This window comes from Chiloscyllium plagiosum, unplaced genomic scaffold (assembly GCF_037043375.1).
Source record: "Chiloscyllium plagiosum isolate Xiang-an unplaced genomic scaffold, Cpla_swu_hap1 HiC_scaffold_14, whole genome shotgun sequence".
Classification (NCBI taxonomy): Eukaryota; Metazoa; Chordata; class Chondrichthyes; order Orectolobiformes; family Hemiscylliidae; genus Chiloscyllium; species Chiloscyllium plagiosum.
The window spans coordinates 5,419,568-5,428,246 of NW_028270152.1; positions in this window are offsets into that span (position 1 = coordinate 5,419,568).

The window sequence follows — 8,679 nt, forward strand, 5'->3', positions numbered from 1 at the left end:
TGCTCGAACCTTTTCACAAGGAACAGTTTGCCTTCGTCACTACCTGCTACACCTGCACTTAACTGTCAGCGGCTGGTGTATCAGGACCATTATTCAAATCGTAATCTGCCTCCCTACAACCTCTCACTTATCGCATCATGCTGCATCTGCTATGCATTTACTCAACCCACAGCCTTTCCAAACCACACAGCAGTGTCTCTGCATCCTCTTCAGAGGGTAGGTGTGGACTTGATAGAGTCATAGAGATGTGCAGCACAGAAACAGACCCTTCAGTCCAACTCGTCCATGCTGACCAGATATTCTAACCTAGTCCCATTTGCCAGCACTTGGCCTACATCCCTCCTAACCCTTCCTATTCATATACCCATCCAGGTGCCTTTTAAATGTTGTACCAGCCTCCACCACATCCTCTGGCAGCTCATTCCATACACGTACCACCCTCTGTGTGAAAAAGTTGCCCCTTAGGTCTCTTTTATATCTTTCCCCTCTCACCCTAAACCTATGCCCTCTAGTTCTGGACTCCCCGACCCCAGGGAACAGACTTTGCCTATTTACCCTATCCATACCCCTCATAATTTTGTAAACCTCTATAAGGTCACCTCTCAGCCTCCGACACTCCAGGGAAAACAGCCCCAGCCTGTTCGGCCTCTCCCTATAGCTCAGATTCTCCAACCCTGGCAACATCCTTGTAAATCTTTTCTGAACCCTTTCAAGTTTCACAACATCTTTCCTATGGCAGGGAGACCAGAGTTGCACGCAATTTTGCAAAAGTGTCCTGTACAGCTGCAACATGACCTCCCAACTCCTGTACTCAATACTCTGACCAATAAAGGAAAGCATACCAAACGCCTTCTTCATTATCCTATCTACCTGCGATTCTCATGGAGCTATGAACCTGCACTCCAAGATCTCTTTGCTCAGCAACACTCCCCAGGACCTTACCATTAAGTGTATAAGTCCTGGTAAGATTTGCCTTTCCAAAATGCAGCACCTCACATTTATTGATGGGTCACATGGCCTGCTTCCACACTAGGGGGTACTATGATTCTGTGATATTTGTCTCATGTTTGTTAAACAATCTCTCCACCTCAATACATTACCTCCAATCCCGTGCATCGAAATTTTACACATTAATCTCTTACGTGAGACTTTGTCAAAAGCCTTGTGAAAATCCAAAACAAAGCCGCATCGACTTGCCCCTCCTGATCAGCTCCACTAATAACATCCTCAAAGAAACCTAGTTGATTTGTCAAACTTGACTTCCCTTTTATAGATCCTATCTCTGTTTTCTAAGTGCTTTGCTATAAAATCTTTGACTCGTGCACCTTCCCCAGGACTAACATCAGACTCACTGTTCCATAATTCCCTGTTTCTTGACCTATTTTTTAATGAGCAGGGTTACATGTGTCTACGTTTGCCAATCCCTTTCTCCTGTAATCTCCAGCAGGACCACAACTCTCCAACGTCTTGGCATTCATTTAAGAACCTCTGATTTTAACACTCCATAATTGGTGGCTGTGTCTTGTAATACCTCGGTCCCAAGCTCTGGAAGTCCCTCTGACTCTCTACCTCACTTGCGTTCAATTACACTAATATTTCTCTGTGTGACTGTTTTGTTTGTTTTGTGTGTAGTAATGTAAGTGTTTCATTAAAGGTTGAGTAGTGTGTACAGTTCACGCTCAGAAAAGATTTACATGCGAGATGTTGCAGGGATTGGAGAGTTTGAGTTATAAGGAGAGGTTATATAGGCTGGGGCTGTTTTCCCTGGAGCGTCGGTGGCTGAGGGGTGACCTTATAGAAGTTTATAAAATCATGAGGAGCATGGATAGGGTAAATAGGTAAAGTCTTTTCCCTGGGGTCGGAGAGTCCAGAACGAGAGGGTACATTCTTAAGGTGAGAGGGGAAAGTTTTAAAAGGGACCTGAGAAGTAACATTTTCACACAGTGATATGTAGAATGAACTGTAGATGCAGGAACAGTTACAACATTTAAAAGACATTTTGACAGGTACTTGGACAGGAAACATTTAGAGGGATATGGGCCAATGCAGTCAGGTGGGACTAGTTTAGATTGGGAAACTTGGTCAGCATGGATAGGTTGGACCAAAGGATATGAATGAATGAGTTTTATTGTCACATGTACTCACAAGTGTACAGTGAAAACTTTAGAGTTGCCGCATTACAGCACCATCTTAGGTACAAAGGGATGTAGGATCAAGGATTTGATACTTAAGACCAAATTCTTAGGAGACAAGAAGAATGAGAAAAGCAAAGAAATAGATAGTCCAACATGATAGGTCGTAGGAATAAATTAGAAAAAATTAAAGAAGTTAAAAGTCTGGTTTCAGTGCGGGATGACTCTGTGTGTGTGGCTACTGTTGTTGGTGTGCATGCAATTACAGGGCGGTTAGGGAGGGAATTCCAGGATTCTGACCCAGTGACACTGAAGGAACGGTGATATATTTCCAAGTCAGGATGGTGTGGAGTTTCAAGGGAATGTTGGAGGGGGTGGTGTTCCCATGTACCTACTGCCCTTGTCCTCCCAACTGGCAGAGGTCACATAATCATAGTGTTTTGGAGGATCCTTGATGTGTTGCTGCAAGGCATCTCGTAGATGGTACACCCCGTGGCAATACTGTGTTGGCTGGTACACCCCATGGCAATACTGGGCTGGCTGGTACACCCCGTGGCAATACTGTGCTGGCTGGTACACCCCTTGGCAATACTGTGCTGGCTGGTACACCCCGTGGCAATACTGTGTTGGCTGGTACACCCCATGGCAATACTGTGCTGGCTGGTACACCCCTTGGCAATACTGTGCTGGCTGGTACACCTCGTGGCAATACTGTACTGGCTGGTACACCCCTTGGCAATACTGTGCTGGCTGGTACACCCCTTGGCAATACTGTGCTGGCTGGTACACCCCGTGGCAATACTGTGCTGGCTGATACACCCCATGGCAATACTGTGCTGGCTGGTACACCCCTTGGCAATACTGTGCTGGCTGGTACACCCCGTGGCAATACTGGGCTAGCTGGTACACCCCTTGGCAATACTGTGCTGGCTGGTACACCCTGTGGCAATACTGTGCTGGCTGGTACACCCCGTGGCAATACTGGGCTGGCTGGTACACCCCGTGGCAATACTGTGCTGGCTGGTACACTCCGTGGCAATACTGGGCTGCTGGTACACCCCGTGGCAATACTGTGCTGGCTGGTACACCCTGTGGTAATACTGTGCTGGCTGGTACACCCCGTGGCAATACTGTGCTGGCTGGTACACCCCATGGCAATACTGTGCTGGCTGGTACATCCCGTGGCAATACTGGGCTGGCTGGGCTGGTTGTGAAGGCAGCACATGTTCCGTGTTCCACCCAGTTTAATCCCGTAACATTCTTTTTTCCAAGTTTGATCATGTAGAGCTGTGAGTGGCGGCAGGTCCGGACTGAGTTGGCTCCAGACCGAAGGACATTGAGAAGCTTCAGGGGAGTTTTGGAAATTTGCAGCAACAGAAGCTGCCTCCACCCAATGACGACAGTTTGTTCGTTCGCCAAGAGGCTGCAGGCTCAGTTGACACATTGAGCACAGACCAAGTGCATCTTGATCCTAACTCCCAATCATGGTGCTTCCTGTAAAAACAATGCACCTTGCTCTCTGACTGACTTTCAGTTACAGCCCGACCCTGGTCCTGCCTGTTGCACAGTGCAGCCATTTCTCCTGCTTGGTCAGGCATTGCTGTTGGACCATATGCCTGGAGACTTCATCATCAAACCACCAGCCTCCAATCCACATGCCAACTAGTCAGCAATGGTCACAACAGTACCCACAATCCTCTGTGCCTCTGAAACTACTCTATCCATAATCTAGAGTTGAAAATCCTTGGTGGGTGTGTGGTGTCCAGCCTGACTAATAGAATCACACTTTTAATTTTTCTCTGTGAGTAACCTGATATTTTTCCACATTACATTCCATCTGCTATATTCTCGCCCAGTCATTAAGTCTGACCACATCCTCCTGAAGCCATCTTACATCTTCCTCACAACATGCATTCCCCTTAACTTCATATCAGCATTTAGTCCCATCTCCAAATCATTGTCGTAGAGTCATACAGAATAGACACAGACCCTTCGGTCCAACTAATCCGTGCCGAAAACAATCCCAAACTAAGCTCATCCCACCTGCCTGCATTTGGCCCAAATCCCTCCAAACCTTTCCTGTTCATCAATCCACCTAAGTGCCTTTGAATCATTGTAATCTGTGAAGAGCTGGTGTCCAAGTGCTGATACTTGTGGTACCCCATGAGTCACAGTCTGTCAATGTGAGAACGACCCATTTCTCCCCCACTGGTTTCTACCTGTTGATCAATCATCAATCCATGCCAGTACATTACCTCAGAGGCTAGGTACTTCAATCCTCTTTGTGTAAAACCTTCTGAAAATCCAAGGTTAAAAACCACACAACACCAGGTTATAGTCCAACAGGTTTAATTGGAAGCACACTAGCTTTCGGAGCGACGCTCCTTCATCAGGTGATAGTGGAGGGCTCGATCGTAACACAGAATTTATAGCAAAAATTTGCAGTGTGATGTAACTGAAATTATACATTGAAAAATTGATTGTCTGTTAAGCCTTTCATCTGTTAGAATACAGTGATAGTTTCACTTCTTTCATGTGTAAATCACAAAACCCTTTTTTTTAAAAGTTGCATTCTCGGGTTAGCTGTTAACAATGGTGATAACTAGACAATATGTTGAAGGTGTTAGCCCCCTGTGTTCTCTGTCTATGACCTGATGTTTAGATTGATTCAAATCTAAAAAGTGAGATAACAGTTTTACATAAATTCATGCAGTTTTTGAGCTCAGAGTTCTACATGAATGTATGCAGTTTTTGAGCAAAGTGCAATGTAACTCTGCAAGTACAAATTCACCCCACAGAATATATGTGTGCATGTGGGTCTTTGTCTGTGTGTGTATGTCTGTCTGGGGTGGGGGTTGTGAGTGTGAGAAAGTGTGTGTGTGTGTGTGTAGTGAGTGCAGAGTGTCTTAAGTCTGTGAGGGGGTGCATGTGGGAATGTGTGTCTATAAGGGTGTGTGTGGGTGTCTCTGTGCGTGTCTGTGTGTACCTGTGTCCGTGTGAGAGTGTGTGTGTGTGTGTAGTGCAATGGTGATCACCTGTAATGTGACATGAACCCAAGGTCCCGGTTGAGGCCCTCCCTATGAGTACCAAACTTAGCTATGAGCCTCTGCTCGGCCACTTTCCTGCCTGACCCGAAGTCCACCTTGGAGGTCATAGACAGAGAATACAGGGGGCTAACACCTGCAACACATTGTCTAGCTATCACCATTGTTAACAGCTAACCCGAGAATGCAATTTAAAAAAAAAGGGTTTTGTGATTTACACATGAAAGAAGTGAAACTATCACTGTATTCTAACAGATGAAAGGCTTAACAATCAATTTTTCAGTGTATAATTTCAGTTACATCACACTGTAAGGTTTTGCTATAAATTCTGTGTTACGATCGAGCCCTCCACAATCACCTGATGAAGGAGCGTCGCTCCGAAAGCTAGTGCTTCCAATTAAACCTGTTGGACTATAACTTGGTGTTGTGTGATTTTTAACTTTGTACACCCCAGCCCAACACCGGCATCTCCAAATCTGAAAATCCAGGTATTGATTGGCTCTTCTGTATCAATTTTGTAACATCTTAAAAAAAAACCAATTTGTCAATCACAATTTCCCATTCATAATGACAATGCTTAATCAGATCACTATCAACCAGGTGTTAACTTAGCCTTTACAACAGATTTTAACATTTTCTCTACTGCCTATGTAAGGCTAAAAAGCCTGTAGCTCCCTATTTTCGCATTTACTTTTTCCTTAAATAGTACAGTGACATTTGCTTCTTCAATTCCATAGGAATCATTCTATAATCTGTACAATTTTGAAAGACAATCACCCAATGCATCAATTAGCTGCCTCCTTTCACTATCAGGTTTAGCGGATTCATTAACTTTCAGCCCCAGTAATTTCTCCAGTACAACTTTCTTACTAAGACTAATTTCCATCAACTCCTCCAAACTCACTTGGATCTTTAATTCTGCAAAATATCTTGTAGCTTCCTCACTCAAAGCAGCCAAAAAGTAATCATTCAGCTTCTCTGCCATTTCTCTATTCTCCTGACTCTGTCTGTACTGGACCCACATTCACATAGAGTCCTAGAGATGTACAGCATGGAAACAGACCCTTCGGTCCAACTCATCCATGCCGACCAGATATCCTAACCCAATCTAATCCCATTTGCCAGCACCCAGACCATATCCCTCCAAACCCTTCCTATTCAAATACCCATCCAGATGCCTCTTAAATGTTGTAATTGTACCAGCCTCCACCACTTCCTCTGGCAGCTCATTCCATACACGTACCACCCTCTGTGTGAAAAAGTTGCCCCTTAGGTCTCTTTTTATATCTTTCCCCTCTCACCCCAAATCTATGCCCTCTAATTCTGGACTCCCCAACCCCAGGGAAAAGACTTTGTCTATTTATCCTATCCATGCCCCTCATAATTTTGTAAACCTCTATAAGGTCACCCCTTTGAGCCAGTTCTGTATCCAAATGGCTACTTCTCCCTGTATTCCATGAGATCTAACCTTGCTAATCAGTCTTCCATGGGAAACTTTGTTGAACGCCTTACTGAAGTCCATATAGATCACATCTACTGCTCTGCCCTCATCAAACTTCTTTGTTACTTCTTCAAAAACTCAAGCAAGTTTGTGAGACATGATTTCCCACCCACAAAACCATGTTGACTATCCCTAATCAGTCCTTGCCTTTCCAAATACATGTACATCCTGTCCCTAAGGATTCCCTCCAACAACTTGCCCACCACCTATGTCAGGCTCACCGGTCTATAGTTCCCTGGCTTGTCTTTACCACCCTTCTTAAACAGTGGGACCACGTTAGCCAACCTCCAGTCTTCCAGCACCTCACCTGTGACTATCGATGATACAAATATCTCAGTAAGAGGCCCAGCAATCACTTCTCTAGCTTCCCATAGAGTTCTCGGGGAACCTGATCTGGTCCTGGGGATCTATCCACCTTTAACCGTTTCAAGACATCCAGCACTTCCTCCTCTGTAATCTGGACATTTTGCAAGATGTCACCATCTACTTCCCTACAGTCTATATCTTCCATATCCTTTTCCACAGTAAATACTGATGCAAAATATTCATTCAGTATCTCTCCCATTTTCTGCGGCTCCACACAAAGGCCGCCTTGCTGATCTTTGAGGGGCCCTATTCTCTCCCGAGTTACCCTTTTGTCCTTAATGTATTTGTAAAAACACTTTGGATTCTCCTGAATTCTGTTTGCCCAAGCTATCTCATGTCCCCTTTTTGCCCTCCTGATTTCCCTCTTAAGTATATTCCTACTTTCTTTATACTCTTCTAAGGGTTCACTCGATCTATCCTGTCTATACCTGACATGTGCTTCCTTCTTTTTCTTAACCAAACCCTTAATTTCTTTAGTCATCCAGCATTCTCTATTCCTACCAGCCTTTCCTTTCACCCTGACAGGAATATACTTTCTCTGGATTCTTGTTATCTCATTCCTGAAGTCTTCCCATTTTCCAGCCGTCCCTTTACCTGTGAACATCTGCCTCCAATCAGCTTTCGAAAGTTCTTGCCTAATACCATCAGAATTGATTAAATATTTCCTTTAGTCATACATCCAGAAGCTTTTATAGTCCATTTTTATGTTTTTGCTCAATTGCATTCATGTTCTATTATCCTTATTCATTTCTTGGTCACCCTGTATTTTAAAATATCACTCCCCCAGTCCTCAGAGTCACTATATTTCTGGTAACTTTATACGCTTTTTCTTTTAACCTTATGCAATCCTGAACATCATCTGTCAGCCATGCTTGACTTGCCTTGTGTGAGTTTTGCACTTTGAAAGAATGTGTCATCGTCCCTGAAGGTTATCCATTGCCTATGTACAGTCATGGGTTTGAATGTCTGGACCAATCCAACTCTCAACTTGTGGCTAGTGACTTCATAATTTCCCTCATTCAAATTTAACAACCCACCCCCCCCTCCATGGCCGACTTCAGAAAGAACTACCACATTCTCAAACTTATTGTCACACTGTGTCATATTGTACAATGTTCAGCACCATTCACGACTCCTCAAATACTGAAGCAGTCCATGTTCAAATGCAACAAGATCTGGGCAATATCCAGGCTTGTGCTAACAGCTATCTCGTAAGATTTACACAACGCATATACCAGGCAATCATCATCTCCAATAGGAGACAATCTAATCATTACCCCTTGACGTTCAATGGCATTACCATCACTGAATTCCTCACTATCAATATCCTAGGGGTTACCATTGACCAGAAACTCAACTGGGTAAAAACAATGACTGCAGATGCTGGAAACCAGATTCTGGATTAGTGGTGCTGGAAGCCGACTCCCACAGCTACCTGGATTACACCTCTTCCCATCCTACCTCTTGCAAAAATGCCATCCTGTATTCCCAATTCCTCCGCCTCTGCCGTATCTGCTCCCAGGAGGACCAGTTCCACCATAGAACACACCAGATGGCCTCCTTCTTTAGAGACCGCAATTTCCCTTCCCACGTGGTTAAAGATGCTCTCCAACGCATCTCGTCTACATCCCGCACC